Source organism: Marmota monax, unplaced genomic scaffold (assembly GCF_021218885.2).
Source record: "Marmota monax isolate L192 unplaced genomic scaffold, Marmota_monax_Labrador192_F-V1.1 WCK01_AAM20220418_F8-fsc00218, whole genome shotgun sequence".
NCBI classification, from domain to species: Eukaryota; Metazoa; Chordata; class Mammalia; order Rodentia; family Sciuridae; genus Marmota; species Marmota monax.
Window position 1 is genome coordinate 234051 of NW_026694764.1, and position 18322 is coordinate 252372.

At 39.9% G+C, this 18322-nt stretch overlaps 1 long non-coding RNA gene across 1 annotated transcript; it reads right to left on the reverse strand.

Moving 5' to 3' along the window:
• Window positions 1-13641: 13641 nt before the first annotated feature.
• LOC124079509 (uncharacterized) lies at window positions 13642-17216 on the reverse strand. The gene is made up of 2 exons (XR_006847384.2): window positions 16974-17216; window positions 13642-13828 (listed from the first exon to the last, which is right to left on the reverse strand). It is a non-coding gene; the product is annotated as an uncharacterized LOC124079509 (long non-coding RNA).
• Window positions 17217-18322: the final 1106 nt, after the last annotated feature.

The window sequence follows — 18322 nt, forward strand, 5'->3', positions numbered from 1 at the left end:
TTTGGGTCTCATTGCTCAATCCGTGGCTGACAGGTATGCCACGGATTATGAATTTAAGCAAAACTTGTTTGATCCCAGGTTTCAGTAGTTACTAGCTGGGCAGATATGGAGAGATTCAGAATTAGATTCCCTAGGGAAATTCTTCTGAGATCTGAACTCTGCTGGCCTAGCCTGGAAAATACAAATAGCAAATATTCTAGTCTGTGCCACACTATGTTCTAAGCATTCTTTCCTCCCCCAGGGATGCTTGACCACTGAGCCACATGCCCAGCCCTTTTTATTTTTTTATTTTAAAACAAGGTCTCTTTAAATTGCTGAGGCTGGCCTCAAACTTGGGATCCTAAGCCTCTCTAGTTACTGGGATTACAGGCATATGCTGCCACACCTGGCTGTGCTAAGCACTTTCATACATCAATTTAATCTTCACAAAAAAAGCTACATCAGATGGTATTGTCTTCATTTTAGAGATGAGGAAATTGAGGCACAAGGAGGTTTGGTAACTTAATCAAGTCAAATAGGGTAGCCTGGGAACAAACTTAGGCAATATGGCTCCAGATATGAGCTTTAACGTCTCCGTCATACCGCTTCATGGAGAATGACACAATTTGCTACAGTTTGGATCTTGAATATCTCCCCAAATCCAGGGTATTGAAGGTTTGGTCTCCAGGTGGTGCTATTGCAAGGTGGTGGAACCCTTAGAAAGCAGGGGCTAGTAAGAGGTCTTGAGATCAATGAAACATACCCACAAAGGAGTTTGTGAGTCCCAATCCCCTCTACATTTTCTTTTATTTTCCGGGCCATGAGGTGAGCAGTTTTGCTCCCTATATGCTTCTGCCATAATGTGTCACCTTGTCCTCAGCCTGAAAAACAATGGGTCTGCCTGATCTTGGTCTGAAACATCCAAACTCTGAACCAATATAAAACTTTTCTTTTTTAAGTTAATTATCTTAGTGTTTTGTGATAGCGACAGAAAACTGATTATCACAACGACCTTGGGCAAATTACCAGCTCCTCTGTGTTTACCTCTTCACCATAATATAGGGCTAGCAACAGTACCTACTCTATAGAGTTAATAAATGAATTAACATTTATTAATTTCCAAGGAAATTAATAAACGTAAGTGCTTAGAAGAGCCCTCAAGATAGTAGGTATCCAAACAATAAGTGTCATATGATTTTTTTTATACCTTTTTTTTTAGTTGTAGACGAACACACAATACCTTTATTTTTATGTGGTGTTGAGAATCAAACCCAGTGCTTCACACATACTAGGCAAGCACTTTACCACTGAGCCACAACCCCAGCCCTCATATGATATTTTGTTGTATTTGTTTTTATTGCAAACTAAGAGACCAATTCTAAGACAGAGCCTACAACTAGAACTAATTTCCCACATTTGGCAAAGAAAACACCTTTCTTTAAATCCCTATTAACTATAGGTACAGAAGTCCACACTTGCTAGGGCATCCACTATCACTTAGATTGATCTCCAAACAACTCTTCATCCTCTCTTCAATACAATTTTCTACCTTCTCCCCACCCTTAAATCCTTCATTGGACTCTATCTGGATCTTAAGCTAAATCATCAACAAAATTCCCCAAGTCATCATCCCCATTTTCCCTTTGCCATCTTGCTCTCATAGACATTTGACACTCCCTCAGAGATGCTACTCCCTTGCAACACTCCAAAGTAGTAGTAGCTCTTTTGTTTTTCTGTCATGCTCCACATACCTGGAGGTGAGGCAGGTATCTTTCTTGCTTCCTCTTCTTCTTGCCTCCAAAACCTTTCTACTCCTTCCAAAACCAAAGCATCTTTGAAGCACATGGAAACAGACTATACCACTCATGATCCGTCCCTGTTGTGGTCATCTGCCCACATCTACCAACTTCTCCAAAGATAGTTAGCTTACAATAACTTTTCCACCATTAATCATGTCCTCGTTGATGGGGCTTCAAATCCACCTAGGTAATCTGACACTTTAAATTTGCGGTTCCTTTCCCTTTGCATTCTATTACCAACTTTTCCTCCCTGCCACCTCAGCCACACCTCCCTTGGTCAAACCCCCAACCCTGTCATTATCAGTAACTGCAGCATTTCCAGTCTCCCTATTACAAGTATTCTACCAGTATCCATCTTTCTAGCCTCTTCTCTGGTACCCTCACACCAGCAATCCCTCAGTCCTTCAGAGTCCTTAGTCCATTAATCATGCCATGTTTTCACTATCACTTTCTTCACGTCTTTGCATCTCACTTCACCAAGTTTAGATCCAGCTGTCCATTGCTACAATCATTCCTTTTCATGCACTCTTTGTTTTGAAAAAAAAATTGCTGCTGGATATTGAACCCATGATCTCATGCATGCTAACCAAGAATTACCATTGAGCTACATTCCCAGCCCTTTTTACTTTATTTTGAGATAAGATCTCACTAAGTTGCTGAGATTGACCTCAAACATGTGATCCTCCTGCCTCAGCCTCCCAAGGCACTGTGGTTACAGGCATGTACTGCTTTACGAGGCTCTGCATACATTTTTCTTCTTCTTTATGTATTTATTTTTTCCTGTTTTGGTTCTGGGACTGAACCCAGGGGTGTTCAACCACTGAGCTACATCCCCAGTCCTTTTTTTTGTGTGTGTATTTTACTTAGAGACAGGGACTCACTGAATTACTTAGGGGCTCGATAAGCTGTTGAGGCTGGCTTTAAACTCACACTCTTTCTGCCATAGCCTCTGAGCTGCTGGGATTACAGGTGAGTGCCACCGCACCTGATTCTACATACACTCTTAATTCCCGTGTCCTTCTCGCTCCATCTCACTTGCTTGCAAAATTGCAAGTTTGGTTAAACCACATTCCATCAATGATGAGACGTTTTTCTAAACTACATGACTGGAGAGAAATAACTGTGGTGACTGATTTCACTTTGAGTTTATAATCACAAATCATAGGTAGGCTCTCAGCACTGCCCAACAATTGTACTTGGTTTCCCTTTTCAGTTCTCTCTTCTACCCTCTGAAATAATGACTGAATACCCCATCTCTCCACAAATGACCACACCTCCCCATCCTCAGCGGGTGAACTTAATTTTTAATGCACACAGAAAAGAGAAGCAACCAGAACTTCCTCCTCTTTCCACCAGTGCTTTCTATTGTGTCTCTTGCCTGCATGTTCCTGTTTTTTCTCTGTAGATTTTCTTTTTCTTTTTCAGTCTCTGTTGAATGCAATCTTCAAATGTTAGATAATGCTTTCTTCTTCATTCACATCTTTTTGTTTTGTTTTGGTACCAGGGATTGAACCCAGTGGCACTTAACCACTGAGTCACATCCCGAGTCCATTAAATTTTTTTTTTTTAATTTTGAGACAGGGTCTCACTAAGTTGCTTAGGGCCTTGCTAAGTCCATTCACATCTTGACCACTTCAATGAAAACCCCCTTGTTAACAATCTTGCCAAATCCGGTGGTCAGTACTTAGGACCACTTCACAGAATTGTGTCCTTCCTTGAAATCTTCCAAGACCTCACATGCTCTCCGTTTTCCTCCTACCTGGCCAGTGGGTCCTCTTGCTGGCTTCTCCTGCCAGTGTGTCTGTCCCCTAAGCTCTTCTCTCTGAGTGTGTTCATTCCCCTACTGTGCCCTGCCTGTCTGTCTACCTCCTGCTTTCTTGTGTTTAAAGTGGTACCACTTATCACTGGATCCAAATCTTAGGGAGATATAGATATAGATATACTTTTTTTTTAAAGGAGCTGGGAATGGGACTGGGACTGTAGCTGAGTGGCAGAGCACTTGCCCAGCACATGTGAGGCACTGAATTTGATCCTTAGTACCATATAAAAATAAAACAAAATAAAGCATTATGTCCATCTACAACCACACACACACACACACACACACACACACACACACACAGAAGCTGGGGATAACTCAGTGGTAGACTACTTGCCTAGAATAGCTGAAGCCCTGGGTTCAATCCCCAGTAGCTAAATTAATTAATTAATCCCTGCCTTCTAACTTTGTGGTTGGAGAATGCAGCTAGTACAAGTTTGGGTTTGGGGACTTTTGTACTTCCATCAGAGCCTAATGTTTGACCAATATTTATAAATGTTTTATTGGCATTGAAAAAGATATGTTCTCCATTTATGAGATAAAAAGTTCAATAAATATTGCTTGAGTGAAAACTCTGAGAGGATGCAAACTTTATGTTCACTGCTAATGTATTTACTGCTGATGTATTACTGATATCAAGCAAAGGGCCTGACGTCCATCATAGGTATTCAATAAATATTTGTTGAATGTGTGGTTAACTAATCAACTTTATTATCATTTGGATTCTCTAAACCTTTGTACCATAGTATATTTTTCTTACTTTGCATGCCAAAGACTGGTGACATAGGTTAGTTTCCTGCTACCATTATATTTCTAACAGTTTTCAGTCTATTTTTATTTTGGCTTTAAATAGTTTGATACAATATGATTTAGTTTCTGAAGGTTTATGATCATTATATAATCACTCAGATAATAAATATATCCCATATCAGTATAAAATGTCTACTTAACAAAACACTATCTATAAGATATGGTTTAGGGCTGGGGATGTAGCTCAGTGGTAAAGCATTTGCCTAGCATACGTGAGGCACTGGGTTCAATCTTCAGCACCACATATAAATAAATAAATGTATAAAATAAAGGTATTGTGTCCATCTACAACTAAAACTAAATATAAAATTTAAAAAGATATAGTTTAATATTATTATGCATTTATTATTTTGAATAAGCAATATATAATAATAAAATTCAAAAGGTACAAAAGTGAAAAGTAATCTTCCCTCTTCTCTCTTCTCCGATCACCTAATTCCCCTTCCGTGAGACAACACTGCAATAGAATTTTGCTGATTAGCTCAATTTAAAAACATTTAATTTTTTTTTTAGTAATTTAGGATTTTCTTTTGTTAAAGCATGACCAGTATTGGATGTTATATTTGCATTTTAAACATTGTAATATAAATATAAAACACGAAACATCCAAAATTAACACTGATATCCGACACTTGGATTTAGATACTGAGCATTTTATACTTTACAGAAAGAAATTTTCAAAGTATTGTCAGTGCTTTTAGTATATACTATTATTCCTACCAAAATCTTAATGAAATTTAAAGCATTGATATTAAAAGTAGTTATTTCTTTTCTTGAATATTCTAAAACATGCCAGTTTTGGATTAACCTTCAAATTTTAAGGATGTAAAAGATATTCAAATAGAATACTCAAGAATATGTTTTAACATGATAATTCTGTTTACAATTATGACAAAAATACCTTCAATTTTCAAACAAAAAAATCCCTAAGCAAACAAAAGGTATTTGGGGTCAAGTTATTTCTTAGTACAAATAATATATCATATGTCAATCAATTTAAAATTTTTACTTTTTCATATAGGAACTTAAAGTATTTGGCCCATATCCTTGCTATAATTTATCATCTTATTTTATGCTTTCTGCTTTTTATTTTTCCTTGATGTTTTATCTTCTACTTTATTGACCCTAATCCAATATGGCTGTCATCCTTATAAAAAGAAGATATCTGGATACAAATATATACTAGGGAAGACCATGTGAGGGGACAAGGAAACCAGCCACCTACAAATCAAGGTGGGGAGCCTCAAAGGAAGCCAACCCTGCTGACTCCTTGATCCCAGACTTCCAGCCTCCAGAACTGTGAGAAAATAAATTTCTGTTACGTCACTCAGGCCATGGTACTTTGTAACAGCAGCCCTCTCAAACTAATATACTTTCCAAAATAACTCAAAGACAAGGGGGACCTATGTGGTCTTCTCACAGGGAATACCCCCAATGACCCTCTAGGGAGGAATCTAAAGAGGGGGGAGGGGACAGAGCATAATGTGTTCCCATCTGTGCTGCCATCTGCTAGCAGCTCTTCCTTGTCGCTCAGTGGTTCCTAATGAAGATGTTGCAATGCCTGTAAGTAAATATTGCCTTCCCTGAAGTGAATATATACTATGTCTAAGGATTTAAGCAGACTTGACTACATCATTTCCACGATTTCTCTTGCCAGTAAGGAGAAGACACTGCATGGAGTTCTATTTTAGTGACTTTGTTCCTGGAACTGCACCCAAGATGGGGATACGCTAAGATGAAGATCCACTTGCAGATGAGTCATAGCTAGCAGATCCCTAATGCTCCATCTCTGTCCACTGTTCCTAATCCCTGCTGAGTTGAGGACTTTTCTCAAAATGCCATCCTTCCTTTAGAATCTATTCCCCATACCCTCTTTGGTCTTGCAAATATTACAGTCAAATATGTGGTGTTTTTTTTTTTCCTGGTATCTCAGAGTCTACTCACTAGAAATAATCGTGAAGGAAGAGAGTGGATGGTGAGCTCTGATTCCCTGGTCTCTGAAAGTCTCAGTTGTGGGAGGGAAGAAGAAAGAAACACTGAGGGGCTGTGTGCTGGGTTTCCACTGAAAATCTGAATTTGAAGGCTTTACCATTTTGAACATTGTAATATAAATTATCTCCCTTCTAAAGACTCCATCTGATCCTCACGTGGATATTAGTTCTCAGGAACTGGTGACCCAGGTCTTGCCATGCTCAGAGAACATTCAGTTCCCATCCCCAGCCAAATCACATTACAAAACATTCTAGATGGGAATCCTTGGGTCCTCTGAATAGTATCACTTTCATTCTTGAGTCTACCTTCATTTTCTTCGCTTTCATGGTTTTAACTCCCCCACTTCAGGAAACAAAAACACTAAACAACTATGGGTTGTTCAAATCCCAAGTTTAGAGACATCTTTGACATCCTTTTCTCTTCCCACCTCCAGCTTTAACCCATCAGTGATCCATGCTCTCCCTATGCATCTTTCTGGTCCACATCTACATCCTTCTCACCTACACTGCTATAATAGCTTTTTTTTTTTAGTTGTAGATGGACATAATACCTTTATTTATTTATTTATTTTTATATGGTGCTGCAGATCAAACCCAGTGTCTCACACATGCTAGGCAAGCACTCCACCACTGAGCTACAATCCCAGACCCATGTAATAGCCTCCTATCACACCTGGTCTCCCAACTCCTGCTCTTCCTTTTCACAATCTGTTCTCTAGATACCACCAAAATAGTCTTAAAAAAACAAACAAACAAACAAACAAAAAAAACAAGGACCAAGTGTAGTGGCATATGCTTATAATCCAAGCAGCTGGGGAGGCTAAGGCAGGAGGATCACAAATTAAAAGCCAGACTCAGCAACTTAGTGAGGCACTAAACAACTTAGCAAGACCCATAAATAAAATATAAAAAAAGGGCTGGGGATGCAGTTCAGTGATTGAGTGCCCCTGGGTTCAATCTCTGGTACCAAAAATAAATAAATAAGGCCTAGAATGTAACTCAGTGGTAGAGTGGATACCTAGCTTACACAGGCCCTGGGTACAACCCCCAGCTTCAATAAACAAATAAGCGAGTAAATAAATAAAATCATTTCACAGCTCTATTTATTTATTTATTTTAGGCGCAACAACTTTTTTCCTTTATTTCTTCCCCTTATGAAAGGAAATTCAAGTTCTGCAGCTATCCTTTTCTGCCCTCAAGTCTCCAACCAAACAAGTGACCACAGACACCAAATCTAAGGCTTAATAGCACAGACCTCAGACACTTGCCTCCAGTTCTGAGGTCCAAATGGATATTTATATCAGTAAGTCAGCATTAAAAAGAAAAGCACCACTCAAGACCGGGGGTGGGGGGCAGCTAGACCTGAAGCTTTTGGGTAGACCAGAGGCAGTCTTCTGAGTAATGAGTCTCAAGACAAGAGGCCACCTAAGCTTGGCTGGATGGAGCTCCACAATAATGATGGCCACCTCTGTTTGTATAGAGGGCTGTTGAGAGTAAGTCAGCTCAGTTGTCTGAACAAAAGTGGAACACATAAGTCTTTCAAAGGAAGCAATCAAAGCATATCAGGGTTACAGCTCCACCTTTATGTGCCCAAGTGGTTGCTGAGTCAGTGGTTGGTGGAGGCTTCCAAGGACAGGAAACAATGGGTACTTGTAGGCCATGTAAGCCTCTCAGGAGACTTCCAGGAGGGAAAGCTCATTCTTGGGGTCAGTTGAACATGGCTTTACCCAGGGCCTCCAATACCTCTCACTTAGAGTCCTCAAAGTCCCCCATCAATTTGGCTAACAATTTGCACCTCCACCACCCAAAGTTGGCAGTTGGTTTCTGTGATGAGTCAGGTATCATGGCTGATGACAATCACAGCACCCTTGTACTCATTGATGGCCTCCCTTAGAGCACCAAAAGACTCTATGTTCAAGTTATTGGTTGGCTTGTCTAAGATGAAGACATGGGGCTCCCGACAGGCCAGCTCTGCATACACAACTTGGGCTTTCTGCCCACCAAAGACTTTGCAGATCTGGATGGTGTGTGAATGATTCTCAAGGCCAAAGCAGCCCAGGCACTTGCCACATTCTGGTAGGGCAGGTTGACACTATTTAAACCTATTTAAAACCCTCCAAAGACTTCTAACCTTCTCACAAGGCTCTATATGGGAATCAGCCCCTGCCTGTCTCTCTGATTTCATCTTGGATCCTTCTTCCTTCTTTTGATTAGAATCACAAGATTCTAATGTTTTCAAAGTTCAGTCACTTTTGGTTCCGCATGGCGAGTTCTTTCCCACTAAGTTCCCTTCCCTGAGTGGAGGTGACAGCATTGTGGTGAAGGGTATCAACCCTGGAGCCAAGCTGCCTGGCTCAGACTCCAGACCTTCCCAATTTCTTTATTGACAAAATGAGAACAATGATAATAACTCCAATTTCTCTCATAGGTTTCTTATGAGAATTATGGGAATTAATACATGTAAGATAATTAGGACAGACTCTGCCTGGCTTACTGGTCAACCATTATTATGTTAGTTATTATTATATCCTGCAAGTCCATTGAAAAAAAATTTTTTTAAAGAGAGAGTGAGAGAGAGAAAGAATTTTAATATTTATTTTTTAGTATTTGGCGGACACAACATCTTTGTTTGTATGTGGTGCTGAGGATTGAACCCGGGCCGCACACATGCCAGGCGAGCACGCTACTGCTTGAGCCACATCCCCAGCCCCATTGAAAATGTTTATAAAGCCCAGGACAGCAGCACAAATAGAGGCCCACATATCAAGAAAATATACATCAAACTATTTCCACACTGCTTATGTGGAATTGTCCTCACAATTCAGAGGCTGAAGGAGCCACACTCTTTTCTATACCAGTAGAAGTCCAAGAGTAATCCAGAATTGCAGGCGCAGAGTAGGCAGAAGCTGGCTCTAGGAACCCACCAACCACTACACACACCTACAGACTAAGCTTCAGGTCTACTTCAATGCATATATTTCTTTCCCATAATTTCATGGATTCATTTGGTTTCTGAACTTTCAAAACCTTTGTCCCAGGGCCAAAAACAGGACTGGAGGAGGTGGGTCTTTGTGTTTTAGTATTTGTGATATGCAGAACCTTCTACATTCTTACTACCCACAATGTGGTCCTTGGAACAGCAGCATCAGCATCATCTGGGAACGTGTTAGCAATGCAGGCTGTCTAGTTCCACCCAAAATCTACTGAATCAGCATCATCTGCATTTCAACAAAATCCCCCAGAGATGTATATCAAGTTAAAGTTTGAACTAAGCAGTTAGGTAGGGGCCCTTCTCGCTCAAGTCCAAGTGTAGTTCTGATTCTCTGACCACCAAATAGAGTAGCCATACCCCAGTCACCCTTTATCTTAACATCCTGTTTACTTCCTTCATATAATTTAGCATAGTCTCTCATTTCTAGTTTATTGTCTGTCTCCCCAAACTATAGTATGTCAAAACAAGTGCTGTATCTGAACTTGGCCTGTACAGAGAATGTGCTTGATACTGAATTTTACTGTATCTAAGATACCTTCAATTGTAACACACCATTATTCTATGTACCCCTGGGGGAAAAAAAATGCTGCCAGTTAAACTACAACACAATTATTTCTTTTTTATATATATTTATTTTTTAGTTTTAGGTGGACACATTATCTTTATTTTACATTTATATGTTGCTGAGGATCGAATCCAATGCCTTGTGCATGCTAGGTGAGCACTCTACCACTGAGTCACAACCCCAGCCCTATTTCTTAATATTTAAATTTTTAAATCTTAATGCCAATTAAAACTCTTTCAGGCCATTAAAAAAACATCTGGTGCGTACAATTTTTTCCACACAAATATTGTTCTCTGTGCCTGCAAGAACATTGACCAGGGCTGGGTGCAGAGGTGCATGCCTATAGTCCCAGTGACTCAGGAGGATCACAAGTTCAAAGTCAGCCTCAGCCACATAGCAAGGCTCTAAGCAACTTAGTGAGACCCTTTCTCAAAATAAAGAATAAAAAAGGGCTGGGGGATGTAGCTTAGTGGTAAAATGCCCCTGAATTAAATCCCCAGAACCTGCTTACTCCTGAAAAAAAAAAAAAAAAAAAACATTGGCCAGGGTCTGTGGATGTGGCTCAGTGGTAGAGCACTGGCCTAGCATGCATGAAGCCCTGGGTTCAATCCCCAGTATCTCAAATAAAATAAAATAAAAAAAAAGTAAAAGAAGGAAAGAAAAGGCCAAACAGCATTTTTGTTTGTTTGATGCTGGGATTGAACCAGAGTATTCTACCTGTGCTATACCTCCAGCCCAGTGATTCTTTACCTTTTTGATTTTTTTTTTACTTCCTTTTTTCCTTCCTCCATTTTTTTTTAATACTGAGGATTGAACTCAACTTGCTGAAGTTGGCCTCACACTTGTAAACCTACTGACTCACTAGAATTACAAGTGTGTGCCATCCCACCCAGCTCCAGCATTTCTCAAGAATGTTCTTCCAAGTTGCTGGCATGTTCTTGTCTTACCAATAGTGTGCACAGAATTGAAAAATTGAAACCTTCAAGCCAGGTGTGGTAGCATATCTGGTAATCTTAGTAACTCAGGAGGCTGAGGCAGGAGAGTTGCAAGTTTGAGTCTAGTCACGACAACTGGGAGACCCTGTTTCAAAAATAAAAAATAAAAAGGGCTGGGGATGTAACTCGGTGGTAAAATGCCCCGGGGTTCCATCCCCAATACTGAAAATAAAATTTTTGACAACTTCACTAATATCTTTTTGTGTGTGTGTGTGTGTGTACTAGGGACACTTTACCACTAAACTACATACACTCTCTTTCATCCTTTTTTGTTTTGTTTTGAGACAAGGTATCCCTAAATTGTCAAGGCTGACAGCAAACTTACAGTTCTTCTATCTCCACTTCTGAGTTGCTGGTATTACAGGCATACATTGCCAGGTCTGGCTATTAATATCAGATTTTTATCTCTACTTTGTTTTCATTCTTTTCTAAATACATCATTAGCTTTTTGTTTCTATTTTAAAACATAATATTCTGAGCACTGTGGTGCATGCCTGTAATTACACACACACACACACACACACACACACACACTTCAGTAAGAGACACAGTGGTATATGCATGTAATCCCAGCTACTCAGGAGGCTATACTTGAGACCATGAGTTCAAGGTCAACCTATGCAATATAGTGAGACTCCAACTCAAAAAACAAAACAAAATATGCATATACTTCCCTTTTTAGAGCAGTTTTAAGTTCAAAGGAAAAATTGCAGAAAGTACAGAGTTCCCACATATATTATGCCCTCACTCATGCACAACCTTCTCCATGATCAACATACTATACCACAGTGGAACATTTGTTACAATCAGTGGACCTATAATAACATCATTATCAGCCAAAGTCCATAGTTTGCATTAGAGTTCATTCCTGGGAGTTGTACATTCTATGACTTGGACAAATATATGACGAATCCACCATTATATATGTCATATAGAGTAATTTCAGTTCCCTAAAATAATCCTCTGTGTTCCGTCTATTCTTCCATCCCATCCCCCCATAATCCCTGGCAATACTCACCTTTTCACTTCCTCCATAGTTTTGTATCTTCTGAAAGATCATATAGTTAGAGCCATACAGTATGCAGCCTTTTCAGATTGGCTTCTTTCACTCAGTATTGAAGGTCCCTCCATGTCTTTTTATGGCTTTATGGTTCATTTCTTTTCTTCCCCCCAGTACTGGGAATTGAACCCAGGTCCTCACACATGCTAGGCAAGCACTCTACCACTTAGCTACATCCCCAACCCTCTACAGTAAGTTTTGAAGTCAGTTTGTTCTTCTTTTTCAGTCTTGTGTTGTTTATTCTAGGTCTTTTGCCTCTCCATAAACTAGAATCAGTTTGTCAGTACCCTCAAAAAACTTGTTGAGTTTTGATTGGGATTGTATTGAATACATAGATTAAGTTAAAAGAACTGTTATTTCAATAAGATTGAGCCCTCCTATCCATGAACCTGAAATATTTCTGTTTACTTAGATCTTCGATTTCTGCTGGGCACAGTGGCACACACCTGTTATCCCAGCAGCTCAGAAGACTGAGGCAGGAGGATTGCAAATTCAAAGCCAGCTTCAGCAACATAGTGAGGCTCTAAACAATTTAATGAGACCCTGTCTCAAAATAAAAAAATAAAAAAGGACTGGGGATGTGGCTCAATGGTTAAGCACCCCTGGGTTCAATCCCTGGTACCAAAAGAAAAAAAGAAAAGTTCTTCGATTTCTTTCTTTGGAGTTCTGGAGGCTTCTTCTTATAGATATTATACATATTTTGTTAGATCAGATTTATATCTAATTACAGTCAAATACCACATAACAATGTTTCAGTCAATGATAGATAGCATCTATGATGGTGGTCCCATAAGATTTTATTGCCTAGTGATGTCACAGTCATTTTAGTTTGTGCAAAAAATACATCCTATGCTGTTCTTCTAATGACAAAATCATTTAGCAATGCATTTATTAGAACATAGCCCATGTTTAAGTGACATGTGATTGTATTTCACTGTCTAATGTGCTAGGAATGTACACACACACACAAAAAAAAAAACCACACACATACACATTTAGTTGGAGCCATGGTGGTATATGGCTATAGTCCCAGCTATTCAGGAGGCTGAGGCAGGAAGAACACTTGAGCCCAGGAGTTCCAGGCCAGTTTATGCAATGTATCAAGACCACATTTCAAAACAAAACAAAGCAAAAATATATACATACACTTAATTTTTTTAACAGTAGAGCTAATGTAAATGGTATTGTGCCTCTTGAAGACCATTTCAAACTGCATCTTAACTCAAGAAGTACAAAATCAATAGGATGCATAATTCAGTTGCATTGATAAGAACACAAACAACTATGATCAAATTCTCACAAATGTAGGCAAAATATACAATGTTTACAAGACACAATCCATTGTATGATATATCCTCATGTCAGAGGTATTAAAATGTACAAAAATGCATGATATGGTTAACATTTAAGGAATCAATACTGGCACTGACTCAATCTGATGGCATCCTTGTAACCAAGTGTAGGTCCAAAATAACTAACACATTTCCCATTTTTTATTGTCAGTTTACATCCTATATGAAAGCAAATCTAATTGTGTCTTTCAACCTGCCACACAGTTTATGGATTGCCTCTGTACATTAGTTAGGATGTAACTTTGGCTGCTTATAACAGATACCCAAATTAACAACATCTCAAATAAGATAGGAGTTTATTTCTTGCTCACAAAACAGTAAAGAGGCAAGTGGACCACAGTTATAACAATGCTTGTGTTCCTCAAGGTCATTCAGGTATCCAGGCTTCTCGGATAGTGTTCTTTCACCATCTCCAGAGGCTCCCTTCATCCACATGGTTCAAAAGGCTCAACTTCACACCTGTATTCTAGCCAAGAAGAAGGAAAATGTGAAGGCCTGCTTAATTCCTAGAGTGTAGCACCAAAGTCGAACACACCATTTCTACCCCTTCCTGTAGACCACAACTGTGGTCACAAAGCCCCAGTTAGCTGCATGGGAATCTGGCAAATATAATCTTTAGCCAAACAGTCATGTGCCTAGCTAAAAAGTCTATATCACTACATAAAAACAAAAGAATGGAGCTGGGTGTGGTGGCATGCACTTGTAGACCCAACTACTGGGAGGCTGGGGCAGGGGCATCCCTAGAGCTCAGGAGTTCAAGGTCAGACTGGGCAACACAGCCAGACCCCCATCTCGAAACAAAGAAACATAAGAATGGTGCTGACTCACCACCTCTGTCATATACTGGGGCAGGTATGTGGTCTACTCAGCTATGACCAGGGATATAGGATCATGAATTTTAGATAGATTCCCTGGGAAGACACATTTATTGTGCCTCCCCACTATCCATTCCATACTTCTTCCTTCCTAATAGTTCCCCTAATTTCCTATCTTAGTGGTGAAGAATTCCTCCTGCTGTAGAGTGGTCCCTGAGTGACTTATGTCAATTAGCATGTTGACTTCAGCATGTTACCTGTTCACAGTGCTGGGTCAGAGACAGGCACTGAATCTGAACCAAGCAAAGGAGAAGTTTTCTGGGCAACAGAAAAAACTCCCTTTGTCTTTAGAGAAAGCCAAGAAGAAATTCCCTGGCTGCTGGTGGTATAATGTGATGACACCTTGAATTTCTGGATCAGACTGCAATCATGTTAGATCTACCTTTAGATGTTTTGATTACCCAAACCAGTAAGTTCCCCTTTTGTTTCAGTGTGGGGTTGTTTGTTTGTTTGTTTGTTTTTAGGACTGAATTGAATCCCTCTGGGGCTTCTCACATGCTAGGAAAGCACTTTACCACCCAACCCAACAGAGAGATGGGTTTCCTGTTACGTGGTAGTTTCTTAAAATAGACTCAGGTCATGGCAGGCAAGAAATGATTGACATCTGGACACTCTTAATATCATTTTTTAGAATTGAGATTATATATTCTGTCTTTAAAAGAACTTTTTGAGGGAAACATATCCAAGTCTGCAACCAGATTTATATAAATGATTTAGACTTCCCCATTTGGGAGTTTTGATTTTACTTCATCTCCTGGTGAGTTAAAATAATTTCCCACAAAAGGAGAAGGAGATACAGTGATATTTCCAAATCCAGACATTCTCAGAAATGCAGTTCTGTTGTCCTTTACGCAAAGAGCCACATGATCATATGACGCTAGGCATAAATTTGGACATGTACATACTAATTGAGTCATGACTTTTTTGTTTTTGACATAGCTATAGATAACACTCCTTGGTCTTGTGACATTTGGCATTACAGAGAAATCTCTGGTCAGACCAACTTTTGTCTTTTTTTGTTGTTGTTTTTATTGTACTGAAGGTTGAAACTAGGGGTACTTTACTACTGAGTTATATCCCTAGCCCTTTTATTTATTTTAAAAATTTTATTTATTAACTTATTTTGTGGTACTGAAGATCAAACCCAGGGCCTCATGTATGCTTGGCAAGTGCTCTAACACTGAGCTATGTCCTATGGTCCATTTTATTTTTTATATTGAGACAGGGTCTTGCTAAATTGTTGAGGCTGGCCTCAAATTTGTAAACCTCCTGCCTCAGCTTCCCAAGTAGCTGGACTACAAGTGTGCACCACCACACCTAGTTTAGTAGCACCTTTTCATCTTAGTCATTCTTTCTGGCTCTTACTGGAAGAATCCTAATGATGTCATTGAAAACCTTCCTGAAAATTTTCCAAATGCCACAGTAAATATTTTTTCAGAGATCTGTCTCTTCCTTTCAGTCTTTGGGATGATGTGCTCTCCCCTTGTTTTGAAGAAAAAATTTCAGACCTCCTATAATGTCTTGAAACATTATTCACATTATTTCATCCATCCAGAGTTGCATAAAAATAATACAATGAGTACGTGTGGACCATCCTGCCAAACAAAATTAATTTTTTTTCTCTCATTACTTGTCCTCAAAAGAAGTACCAACTTGGGCTGGGGGATATGGCTCAGTGGTAGAGGGCTTGCCTAATATGTATGAGACCCTGACTTTAAGGACCCTTGTCCTACCATATTGCCAGGTATGGTGATGCACATCTGAAATCCCAGCAACTTGGGAAGGAGGCTGAGACAGGAGGATTGCAAGTTTGAGACCTCAGCAACTTAGTGAGGCTTTAAGCAACTTTAGAAGACCTTGATCTCAAAAAAAATTTTTTTTAAAGTTCTGGGGGGCGGGGAACAAAAAGCTCAGTGGTTAAGTGGTCCTACACTTCAATCATCAACTCAAAAAAAATACATAAAAAAGTACCTCTCTCAGACTCATTAGTGATCAACTTGTGTGTTGATTGCAAATAAGTTGCCTGCTCATGGCCCACTCTTAGTCCATCAGGTCCAAAGGCCGAATCCCCTTTTCAGGTCTATATTGGGAAAGCCCACTCTTCAGGACAGGACAGTTGCTCTAGTAGTTCGACCTTAGTTCTGGTGACCCTGCTCTACCTTCAGCATCATCACTACCACCCACTGCCCCAGACCCAGATTCTCCATCTCTGCCTCCCGGTCCTCAAGCTCCTTCCTCCCGCACTCTTCCTGAATGGCACCTCTCTACTCAATTCTCTTGCTGCACCTTCTGATCATTTGTGGTTTCTGTTGCCTCATGGCTTCTTCTCACTGCCTTCCTTCATACATTTTTCAGTTTGGGGGACTCCCTCTTCTCTGTCTCTCTCAGGTTGTCTCACAGACATATTTCCCATGAGTGAAGATCCATTTAGTTAGTTAGACCATAATAGGGTCTGCTTGAGGACAAGTAATGAGAGAAAAAATTAATTGCATTTGGCAGGATGGTCCACACGTACTCGTGATCATGCAGACAGGGTACCTCTGTTCAGCAGGGCTCTCACCTTCAGCAATCTCATAAGTCTCTGGCTACATGCTTGCCTGTCTGTGGATCAGCTATTAGTTTGTGATGCAGTCAGCTGTGGCCTGTATAATCAGGTTTGTGCTAGGCAGCTATTGCTGTATAAAGAAAACTCCCAGGTCTTAGTAGTATACAAATATAAGCATTTATTTCACTTACCTGTGCATGGATTGGTTGGAGGTGGGCTGATCTTGGCTGGGATCCAACCTGGACCTTTCCTTGAATCTTGCACTTTGTTTTTATCAGTGGGTTAACTCAGGTATGTTCTTCTCATGGCCATGATAGTGGCAAGTGGCAACACATAATACCTCTTCAGGCCTAGGCTCAAAACCAGTATCTTGTTGATTATGCCTACTCTACTTTCTGCCCATATGGTGGGAGGTATATTCTTCCTCTTTCTGAGTTGACAGTGGGCAGGGGAACAACTAAATTTTTTAGCAAAGGACATGGATACAGGGAAGTTGGAGGACTTGCAATGAACAGTTCCATTTTTACTATAGATCACATGATCATATGGCTCTAGGCATGGTGAAACATCTGTATAGAACCCCTCAAAGGAGGCTGTGGAATGAGAGTCTGAAGTTTCTCAGGGAGAGGCAAGTTAAAGGACACTGTTTGCAATATTTAAAAGTAACCACTGGGGTTGGGGATATAGCTCCATAGTAGAGCACTTACCTAGCTGGGTTCAATCCTCAGCAACACACACACACACACACACACATACACACACATACACATATACACACTCACAAGAGATAATAATAATAAATAAAAATAACTGCTATTCAGATTTTAAATAGGTCTTCTAAAACACAGGAGAAAGTAAAAACTTTAAAGAAATAGAACAGAAGATATCAGAAGCAGCATGGAAATATTTTAAAAGCATTAAACAAGCCAACATAAGCAAATCCAAATATCAGTTACCACAATAATTGCCTATGAGTCAGAGGCAACCTGTTGGGGAAAGTTCAAAGTATTTTCTTTTTTCAGGCGTCCTCTCATTCAAGAGGACAATTCTTCATAGCTTTTCCCCCCACCCAGCTTCTCTGTCTTACAAACAGCAAGGATTCCCCTTAGATTCTGGTATACAGGTTAGCAGTAAGTTTCTCCACCATTCATGTCTCTCTAGTGTTTTGAGTGGGCCTTTGGGAGAAGCTATATCAAAAGTCCCCAACTGGCTCCCACTTTCCTTGTGGTACCGCTTTTTAATGCATGCCCTATGAAGTTCTGTGGTGCTTAATGCTATGCTCATTTTTTCCATGGGCACTACCATTTCCTACTTAGGTGTAGGCTAATTCTGTGGGGGCTGCACATTCCTATTTGTGTCTGAGACTAAGCTGGGTCTCGGTCCTAAACTGAGAATCCCCATATGTCTACCACAGGCCTGAATGAATCCAAGGTTTGATGAATTAAATCTCTGTATCAAAAACTATTCTTTACATTGTAGCTGACATAAACACAACCCAAACCGGTTCATATCATCAAAAGGTTCCAAGGACTGCCAGGCA